This window comes from Triticum dicoccoides, chromosome 2A (assembly GCF_002162155.2).
Source record: "Triticum dicoccoides isolate Atlit2015 ecotype Zavitan chromosome 2A, WEW_v2.0, whole genome shotgun sequence".
NCBI lineage: Eukaryota > Viridiplantae > Streptophyta > Magnoliopsida > Poales > Poaceae > Triticum > Triticum dicoccoides.
Genome location: NC_041382.1, coordinates 107,993,868 through 108,005,835, shown reverse-complemented (window position 1 = coordinate 108,005,835; position 11,968 = coordinate 107,993,868).

Sequence of the window (11,968 nt, the reverse complement as noted above, 5' to 3'; positions counted from 1 at the left end):
GCTTTAGCATACGAACTACATGATCTTGTGCTAGGCTTAGGATTGGGTCCTGTCCATCACATCATTCTCCTAATGATGTGATCCCGTTATCAATGACATCCAATGTCCATGGTCAGGAAACCGTAACCATCTATTGATCAACGAGCTAGTCAACTAGAGGCTTACTGGGGACATGGTGTTGTCTATGTATCCACACATGTATCTGAGTTTCCTATCAATACAATTCTAGCATGGATAATAAACGATTATCATGAACAAGGAAATATAATAATAACTAATTTATTATTGCCTCTAGGGCATATTTCCAACAGTCTCCCACTTGCACTAGAGTCAATAATCCAGTTCACATCGATATGTGATTAACACTCAAGGTCACATCCCCATGTGACTAACACCCAAAGAGTTTACTAGAGTCAATAATCTAGTTCATATTACCATGTGATCAACACTCGATGAGTTCTGGGTTTGATCATGTTATGCTTGTGAGAGATGTTATAGTCAACGGGTCTGAATCTTTCAGATCCGTGTGTGCTTTACAAATCTCTATGTCATCTCCCAGATGCAGCTACCACGTTCTATTTGGAGCTATTCCAAATAACTGTTCTACTATACGAATCCAGTCTACTACTCAGAATAATCTGGATTAGTGTCAAAGTTTGCATCCGCGTAACCCTTTACGACGAACTCTTTTACCACCACCATAATCGAGAAAATTCCTTAGTCCACTAATTACTAAGGATAACTTTGACCGCTGTCCTGTGATCCATTCTTGGATCACTCTTGTACCCCTTGACTGACTCATGGCAAGGCACACTTCAGGTGCGGTACACAGCATAGCATACTGTAAAGAGCCTATGATAAAAGCATAGGGGACGAACTTCGTCCTTTCTCTCTATTCTGCCGTGGTCGAGCTTTAAGTCTTAACTTCATACCTTACAACTCAGGCAAGAACTCCTTCTTTGACTGATCCATCTTGAACACCTTCAAGATCATGTCAAGGTATGTGCTCAATTGAAAGTACCATTAAGCGTTTTGATCTATCCTTATAGATCTTGATGCTCAATGTTCAAGTAGCTTAATCCAGGCTTTCCATTGAAAAACACTTTCCAAATAACCCTATATGCTTTCCAGAAATTCTACGTCATTTCTGATCCATAATATGTCAACAACATATACTCATCAGAAATTCTATAGTGCTCCCACTCACTTCTTTGGAAATACAAGTTTCTCATAAACTTTGTATACACCCAAAATCTTTGATCATCTCATCAAAGCATACATTCCAACTCCGAGATGCTTACTCCAGTCCTTAGAAGGATTGCTGGAGCTTTGCATACTTAGTAGCATCTTTCAGGATTGACAAAACCTTCCGGTTGTATCACATACAACCTTTCCTCAAGAAAATCGTCGTGGAAACAATGTTTTTTGACATCCTATCTGCAAGATTTCATAAATAATGCAGTAATTGCTAATATAATGCCAACAGACTCTTAGCATCGCTACGAGTGAGAAAGTCTCATCGTAGTCAACTCCTTGAACTTGTCGGAAAACATCTTAACGACAAGTCGAGCTTTCTTAATGGTGATACTTACCATCATTGTCCGTCTTCCTTTTAAAATCCATATGTACCTAACAGCCTTACGACCATCAAGTAGTTCTTCCAAAGTCTACACTTTGTTTTCATACATGGATCCTATCTCGGATTTTATGGCCTCGAGCCATTTATCGGAATCCGGGCCCACCATCGCTTCTCCATGGCTCGTAGGTTCATTGTTGTCTAGCAACATGACTTCCAAGACAGGATCACGTACCACTCTGAAGTAGTACGCATCCTTGTCATCCCACGAGGTTTGGTAGTGACTTGATCTGAAGTTTCATGATCACTATCATAAGCTTCCACTTCAATTGTTGTAGGTGCCACAGGAACAACTTCCTGTGCCCTGCCACACACTAGTTGAAGAGACAGCTCAATAACCTCATCAAGTCTCCACCATCCTCCCACTCAATTCTTTCGAGAGAAACTTTTCCTCGACAAAGGACCCGATTCTAGAAACAATCCCTTATTGCTTTCGAATCTGAGACATGAGGTATACCCAACTGTTTTGGGTGTCCTATGAAGATGCATTTATCCGCTTTGGGTTCGAGCTTATCAGCCTGAAACTTTTTCACATAAGCGTCTTAGCCCCAAACTTCTAAGAAATGACAGCTTAGGTTTCTCTAAACCACGGTGTCATCTCATCGGAATTACGTGGTGCCCCTTTTAAAGTGAATGTGGTTGTCTCTAATGCCTAACCCATAAACTATTGTGGTAATTCGATAAGAGACATCACGGTATGCATCATATCCAATAGGGTGCAGTTATGATGTTCGGACACACCATCACACTATGGTGTTCCAGGCTGTATTAGTTGTGAAACAATTTCCACAATGTCTTAATTCTATGCCAAACTCGTAATTCAGATATTCACCTCTATGATCATATCATAGATATTTTATCCTCTTGTTACGACGATCTTTCAACTTCACCCTGAAATTACTTGAACCTTTCAATAATTCAGACTCGTGATTCATCAAGTAAATATACTCAACATCTACTCAAATCATCTGTGAAGTAAGAACATAACGATATCCACTACATGCCTCAGCACTCATTGGACTGCACACATCAAAATGTATTACTTCCAACAAGTTTCTTTCTAGTTCCATTTTACTGAAAACGAGGCTTTCAGTCATCTTGCCCATGTGGTATGATTTGCATGTCTCAAGTGATTCAAAATCTAGTGAGTCCAAACGGTCCATTTGCATGGAGTTTCTTCATGCATATACACCAATAGACATAGTTCGCATGCCTCAAACTTTTCAAAAACGAGTGAGTCCAAAGATCCATCAACATGGAGCCTCTTCATGCGTTTTATACCGATATGACTTAAGTGGCAGTGCCACAAGTAGGTGGTACTACCATTACTATCTTATATCTTTTGGCATGAACATGTGTATCACTATAATCGAGATTCAATGAACCATTCATTTTAGGTGCAAGACCATTGAATGTATTATTCAAATAAACAGAGTAACCGTTATTCTCCTTAAATGAATAACCGTATTGCGATAGACATAATCCAATCATGTCTATGCTCAACGCAAACACCAATCTCGATGGTAGAGGGAGCGTGCGATGCTTGATCATATCAACATTGGAAACACTTCCAACACATATCGTCAGCTCACCTTTAGCTAGTCTCCGTTTATTCCGTAGCTTTTATTTCGAGTTACTAACACTTAGCAACCGAACCGGTATCTAATACCCTGGTGCTACTAGGAGTACTAGTAAAGTACACATCAACACAATGTATATCCAATATACTTCTATCGACCTTGCCAGCTTTCTTATCTACCAAGTATCTAGGGTAATTCTGCTCCAGTGGCTGTTCCCTTTATTACAGAAGCACTTAGTCTTGGGTTTGGGTTCAACCTTGGGTTTCTTCACTAGAGCAGCAACTGATTTGCCGTTTCATGAAGCATCCCTTTTTGCCCTTGCCCTTCTTGAAACTAGTGGTTTCACCAACCATCAACAATTGATGCTCCTTCTTGATCTCTACTTTTGTGGTGTCAAACATCGCGAATATCTCAAGGATCATCATATATGTCCCTGATATATTATAGTTCATCACGAAGCTCAAGCATCTTGGTGGTAATGACTTCGGAGAACCATCACTATTTCATCTGGAAGATCAACTCCCACTCGATTCAAGCGATTGTTGTACTCAGACAATCTGAGCACAAGTTCAACAATTGAGCTTTTCTCCCTTAGTTTGCAGGCTAAGAAAATCGTCGGAGGTCTTATACCTCTTGATGTGGGCCCGAGCCTGAAATCCCAATTTCAGCCCTCGAAACATCTCATATGTCTCGCGACGTTTTAAAACGTCTTCGGTGCCTCAACTCTAAACCGTTTAACTGAACTATCACGTAGTTATCAAAATGTGTATGTCAGATGTTCGCGACATCCACAGACAATGTTCGAGGTGCAGCACACTGAGCGGTGCATTAAGGACATAAGCCTTGTATGAAGCAATGAGGACAAACCTCAGTTAACGGACCTAGTCCGCATAATTACTACTATCAACTTTCAACTAAATTTTCTCTAGGAACATATCTAAACAGTAGAACTGAAGCGCGAGCTACGACATAATTTGTGAAGACCTTTTGACTATGTTCAGGATAATTAAGTTCATCTTGTGAACTCCCACTCAGATAGACATCCCTCTAGTCATCTAAGTGATTACATGATCCGAGTCAACTAGGCCGTGTCTGATCATCACGTGAGATGGACTAGTCATCATCGGTGAACATCTTCATGTTGATCGTATCTACCATACGACTCATGCTCGACCTTTCGGTCTCTTGTGTTCCGAGGCCATGTCTGTACATGCTAGGCTCGTCAAGTCAACCTAAGTGTTTCGCGTGTGTAAATCTGTCTTACACCCATTGTATGTGAACGTTAGAATCTAACACCCGATCATCACGTGGTGCTTAGAAACAATGAACTGTCGCAACGGTGCACAGTTAGGGGGAACACTTTCTTGAAATTTAATGAGGGATCATCTTATTTACTACCGTCGTTCTAAGCAAATAAGATGCAAAAACATGATAAACATCACATGCAATCAAATAGTGACATGGTATGGCCATCATCACTTTGCTCCTTTTGATCTCCATCTTCGGGGCTCCATGATCATCATCGTCACCGGCATGACACCATGATCTCCATCATCATGATCTCCATCATCGTGTCTTCATGAAGTTGTCTCGTCAACTATTACTTCTACTACTACAGCTAACGGTTAGCAATAAAGTAAAGTAATTACATGACGTTTATGTTGACACGCAGGTCATAAATAAATTAAGACAACTCCTATGGCTCCTGCCGGTTGTCATACTCATCGACATGCAAGTCGTGATTCCTATTACAAGAACATGATCAATCTCATGCATCACATATATCATTCATCACATCCTTTTGGCCATATCACATCACATAGCATACCCTGCAAAAACAAGTTAGACGTCCTCTAATTGTTGTTTGCATGTTTTACGTGGCTGCTATGGGTTTCTAGCAAGAACGTTTCTTACCTACGCAAAAACCACAACGTGATATGCCAATTGCTATTTACCCTTCATAAGGACCCTTTTCATTGAATCCGATTCGACTAAAGTGGGAGAGACAGACACCCACTAGCCACCTTATGCAACTAGTGCATGTCAGTCGGTGGAACCAGTCTCACGTAAGAGTACGTGTAAGGTCTGTCCGGGCCGCTTCATCCCACAATGCCGCCGAATCAAGATTGGACTAGTAACGGTAAGCATATTGAACAAAATCAACGCCCACAACTACTTTGTGTTCTACTCGTGCATAGTAACTACGCATAGACCTAGCTCATGATGCCACTGTTGGGGAAAGTAGCTATAATTCAAAATTTTCCTACGTGTCACCAAGATCAATCTATGGAGTCATCTAGCAACGAGGGAGGAGTGGATCTACATACCCTTGTAGATCGCGCGCGGAAGCGTTCAAGAGAACGGGGTTGATGGAGTCGTACTCGTCGTGATCCAAATCACCGATGATCCTAGCGCCGAATGGATGGCACCTCCGCGTTCAACACACGTACGGAGCAGCGACGTCTCCTCCTTCTTGATCTAGCAAGGGGGGAGGAGAGGTTGATGGAGATCCAGCAGCATGACGGCGTGGTGGTGGAAGTAGCGGGATTCCAACAGGGCTTCGCCAAGCGCTGTGGGAGGAGGGAGATGTGTCATGGGAGGGAGAGGGAGGCACCAGGGCTCAGGTGTTGCTGCCCTCCCTTCCCCCACTATATATAGGGCCAAGGGAGAGGGGGGGCGCAGCCTTGCCCCTTCCTCCAAGGAAGGGTGCGGCCAAGGGAGGAGTCCCTCCTCCCCAAGGCACCTCGGAGGTGCCTTCCCCCTTTAGGACTCTTCCTTTCCCTCTTCTCTTGGCGCATGGGCCTTTTGGGGCTGGTTCCCTTCGCCCATATAGGCCAAGGCGCACCCCATACAGCCCATGTGGCCCCCCAGGGCAGGTGGCCCCACCCGGTGGACCCCCGGGACCCTTCCGGTGGTCCCGGTACAATACCGGTGACCCCGAAACTTGTCCCGATGGCCGAAATAGCACTTCCTATATATAATTCTTTACCTCCGGACCATTCCGGAACTCCTCGTGACGTCCCGGATCTCATCTGGGACTCCGAACAACATTTAGGTTACCGCATACTAATATCTCTATAACCCTAGCGTCATCGAACCTTAAGTGTGTAGACCCTACGGGTTCGGGAGACATGCAGACATGATCGAGATGACTCTCCGGTCAATAACCAACAGCGGGATCTGGATACCCATGTTGGCTCCCACATGTTCCATGATGATCTCATCGGATGAACCACGATGTCAAGGACTTAATCAATCCCGTATACAATTCCCTTTGTCTATCGGTACGATACTTGCCCGAGATTCGATCGTCGGTATCCCGATACCTTGTTCAATCTCGTTACCTGAAAGTCTCTTTACTCGTTTCGTAACACATCATCCCGTGATCAACTCCTTGATCACATTGTGCACATTATGATGATGTCCTACCGAGTGGGCCCAGAGATACCTCTCCGTTTACACGGAGTGACAAATCCCAGTCTCGATTCGTGCCAACCCAACAGACACTTTCAGAGATACCTGTAGTGTACCTTTATAGCCACCCAGTTACGTTGTGACGTTTGGCACACCCAAAGCACTCCTACGGTATCCGGGGATTGCACAATCTCATGGTCTACGGAAATGATACTTGACATTAGAAAAGCTTTAGCATACGAACTACATGATCTTGTGCTAGGCTTAGGATTGGGTCCTGTCCATCACATCATTCTCCTAATGATGTGATCCCGTTATCAATGACATCCAATGTCCATGGTCAGGAAACCGTAACCATCTATTGATCAACGAGCTAGTCAACTAGAGGCTTACTAGGGACATGGTGTTGTCTATGTATCCACACATGTATCTGAGTTTCCTATCAATACAATTCTAGCATGGATAATAAACGATTACCATGAACAAGGAAATATAATAATAACTAATTTATTATTGCCTCTAGGGCATATTTCCAACATTAGGTGTGGCTGCCCTCCCTTTCCCCCACTATATACAGGGCCAAGGGAGAGGGGGGCGCAGCCTTGGCCCTTCCTCCAAGGAAGGGTGCGGCCAGGGAGGAGTCCCTCCTCCCCAAGGCACCTAGGAGGTGCCTTCCCCTTCTAGGACTCTTCCTTTCCCTTATCTCTTGGCGCATGGGCCTCTTGGGGCTGGTGCCCTTGTCCCATATAGGCCAAGGCACACACCCCTACAGCCCATGTGCCCCCCCGGGGCAGGTGGACCCCCTTGGTGGACCCCCGGACCCCTTTCGGCACTCCCGGTACAATACAGATAATGCACGAAACTTTTCCGGCGACCAAAACAAGACATCCCACATATAAATCTTTACCTCCGGACCATTCCGGAACTCCTCGTGACGTCCGAGATCTCATCCGGGACTCCGAACAACTTTCGGGTTACCGCATACTAATATCTCTATAACCCTAGCGTCACCGAACCTTAAGTGTGTAGACCCTACGGGTTCGGGAGACATGCAGACATGACCGAGATGACTCTCCGGTCAATAACCAACAGCGGGATCTGGATACCCATGTTGGCTCCCACATGTTCCACGATGATCTCATCGGATGAACCACGATGTCAAGGACTTAATCAATCCCGTATACAATTCCCTTTGTCTATCGGTACAACACTTGCCCGAGATTCGATCGTCGGTATCCCGATACCTTGTTCAATCTCGTTACCAGCAAGTCTCTTTACTCGTTCCGTAACACATCATCCCGTGATAAAGTCCTTGATCACATTGTGCATATTATGATGATGTCCTACTGAGTGGGCCCAGAGATACCTCTCCGTTTACACGGAGTGACAAATCCCAGTCTCAATTCGTGCCAACCCAACAGACACTTTCGGAGATACCTGTAGTGTACCTTTATAGCCACCCAGTTACGTTGTGACGTTTGGCACACCCAAAGCACTCCTACGGTATCCGGGAGTTGCACAATCTCATGGTCTAAGGAAATGATACTTGACATTAAAAAGCTTTAGCATACGAACTACATGATCTTGTGCTAGGCTTAGGATTGGGTCTTTGTCCATCACATCATTCTCCTAATGATGTGATCCCGTTATCAATGACATCCAATGTCCATGGTCAGGAAACCGTAACCATCTATTGATCAACGAGCTAGTCAACTAGAGGCTTACTAGGGACATGGTGTTGTCTATGTATCCACACATGTATCTGAGTTTCCTATCAATACAATTCTAGCATGGATGATAAACGATTATCACGAACAAGGAAATATAATAATAATCAAGTTATTATTGCCTCTAGGGCATATTTACAACACCACCTATATGAACATTGAACCCTGTGTGACGGAGGGGAGCTGGGGTCCTGGCGCACTCTATATAAGCCACCCCCTCCTCTGGGACAAGGGTTCGCACTTTCTGTAATTCACACACATATATTCAGTCGACCGCCTCAGGGCTCCGAGACGTAGGGCTGTTACTTCCTCCGAGAAGGGCCTGAACTCGTAAAACTCGTGTGTACAACTCCTCCATAGCTAGGATCTTGCCTCTACATTCTCACCCCTACTCTACTGTCAGTCTTAGAACCACGACAGTTGGCGCCCACCTTGGGGCAGGTGCCTTAGTGACTTGTTGAAGAAGTTGCGATTTTTCCGATCCCCGTCATCATGTTTCCAGGCGGAGGTTTGGTTGAGGGCCGCGAGATCTATCTCGACGCGCTCGTGTTTGTCGCCGATGACTCCGCTTGGCTTCAAAAGGCTCCACGCGATGCCGACGCGCTCCCCGCCCACGGGGCGACGCACTTTCGCGCGTTCGTCCGCGGCGTCCTCCTGCGGTAACCGTCGACCCAGTACCAGTCGACTCCATCAGCTTCCCCCTCCCTGCGGCTCGCCGGAGCAAACGCTCCGGTCGGTCGAGGCTTCAGCGGTGGGTGAGGCATGTGGTGGACCGCAAGTCAGCCACCCCTCAAGTCGCGGCGATCGAGCCCGACGAAACTCTCTACGGCCTGTTCAATCTGTCGACTGACTTCGTAGAGACCTCATCCGAGTGGGACAGCAGCGACCCAGCGGCTGAAGTTCTGATGGTCAATGGACCACGCAGCCCTCCTGGCTTCAACCGTGAAGACGGAGGCGACGGGAACGGCAATCCGTCGTGCGTTCACGAGGAGTACCGCCCCGAACCCCTCTCCTCGCAGCAGAGGGAGGAACTTCGCCGCATGGAGGGCACTTGCAAACGGCCGACAGGTTTGACAGAGTTACCATGTTGTGTTCAGAAGCCGAATGAAACTTTGAGGGATTATATCCAGAGATGGATCACCCAACACCACACGGTAGAAGATGTGTCAGATCATCAGGCAATTTGTGCCTTTAAGGAAGGCATGAGGTATAGGGAGTTGAATATGAAATTCGGCCAGACATGAAATATGACTCTGGCTCGGATGATGCAAATTGCCACCAAGTATGCCAATGGTGAAGTAGAAGAGCGACTCCGGAGCGGCAAGCACAAAGCAGTTGCCCACGAAGCCGGAGGAGGAAACTCCGGTCGGAAACAGAAGCGCAAGGCTGAGCCAACTGCTCCAGGTGAAGCTTTGGCTGTGGTTCAAGGAAAGTTCAAGGGGAAGCCCAAAGGGCCATGGAACCCCAAGAAAGTAAAATATCAAGATGGGAATGATGTGTTGGATCTGCCATGCCATATCCACACCAAAAAAGATGAAGAAGGTAATTTCATTTACCCGAAGCATACCACTCGGCAGTGTCGGCTCCTAATCCAGCAGTTCCGAGAGAAACAACCCAAGGAAAAGGAGAAAGAAGCAGACAAGGCTAAGGATGAGGAAGAGGATGATGATGGTTATCCCCACGTGAATTCCACTCTGATGATTTTTGCTGACGTTGAGAGAAAAAGTCGATTGAAAGTCATCAACAGAGAAGTGAACATGGTCGCTCCGGCGACACCCAGTTACTTGAAGTGGTCGCAGATTGCCATTACATTCGACCAGTCTGATCATCCAGCGCACATCGCCACCCCTGGGAGGCAAGCACTGGTGGTCGACCCGGTGGTCGAAGGCACTCAACTGACAAAGGTCCTGATGGACGGTGGCAGTGGCCTGAACATACTGTATGCAGAAACGTTGAAGGGAATGGGCATCCCGATGTCCAAGCTCAGTGAAAGCCATATGAGTTTCCATGAGGTCATTCCAGGCAAGAAGGCTGCATCCCTCAGTCAGATTGCACTCGACGTTGTTTTGGGTGATTCCAAAAATTACCGCAAAGAAAAGTTGACATTTGAAGTTGTGGATTTCTAGAGTGCTTATCACGCAATTCTGGGCAGGCCAGCTTATGCACGGTTTATGGCTCGACCATGTTACGTGTACCTCAAACTGAAGATGCCTGGTCCCAGAGGGGTGATCACTATCTCTGGCAATCGGAAGAAGGCAGAAGAGTGCTTCCAGAAGGGCTCAAAGATCGCCGATGCCCAGATGGTCGTGGTAGAATTGCAAGAATACCAGAAAAATGCAGATCCGAGTGACTTGTTGCAAGCCAAGAAGCCAGCCACAGATTCAGCATTCCAGTCGTTTGGTGAAACGAAGTCGATTCACATTCACCCGACAGATCCCAATGCTGCTCCGACTCACATTTCAACCTCACTCGACTCCAAATAGGAAGAAGCGCTCATCCAGTTCCTCCGTGAGAACTGGGACATCTTTGCATGGAAGCCTTCTGTCATGCCGGGTGTTCCCAGGGGACTGGCTGAGCATCGTTTGCGAGTCGACCCGAAGGTGAAACCAGTTAAAGAGCATCTTCGACGGTCCGCCGTCCAGAAAAGAAAGGCAATCGGTGAAGAGGTGGCTCGGCTTTTGGTAGCTGAGTTTATCCGAGAGATTTATCACTCCGAGTGGTTAGCCAATGTTGTCATGGTCCCAAAGAAAGACGACTCACTTCGTATGTGTATTGATTTCAAGCATATCAGTCGGGTGTGCCTGAAAGATCACTTCCATCTCCCTCACATCGATCAGATAGTCGACTCGACTGCAGGGTGCGAGCGTTTGTCCTTTTTGGACGCCTACTCCGGGTACCACCAGATCCGTCTGTATGGGTACGACGAAATAAAGACAGCCTTTATCACCCCGTTTGGGTGCTTCTGTTATGTCACAATGCCATTCGGTTTGAAGAACGCCAGAGCCACATTCATGAGGATGATTCAGAAGTGCCTGCTCACTCAGATCAGTCAGAATGTGGAAGCATACATGGATGACATTGTGGTCAAGTCACGTAAAGGTTCTGACCTAATGACTGACCTTGCTGAAACCTTTGCCAACCTCAGAAGGTATGATATCAAGCTCAATCCATCAAAGTGCACGTTTGGAGTTCCAGGCAGAAAGTTATCAGTTTTCTTATTTCCAAACGAGGAATCGATGCTAACCCAGAGAAAGTAGGCACTATACTCCGAATGAAGCGCCCTGTGCGTGTGCATGATGTCCATAAGCTTACTGGTTGCTTGGCCGCCCTAAGTCGATTCATTTCTCGCCTCGGTGAAAAGGCACTGCCTCTTTACCGACTGATGAAGAAATCAGACAAGTTCGAGTGGACCCCAGAAGCTGATGCAGCGTTTGTAGAGCTAAAAGCCCTGCTTTCCACCCAGTCGGTGCTTGCTGCTCCAATCAGGAAAGAGCCTCTACTGCTTTATATAGCAGCCACTGGACAAGTCGTCTGTACATTACTTACGGTCGAGCGGGAAGAAGAAGGAAAAGCTTATAAGGTTCAACACCCAGTTTATTATATTTCTGAAG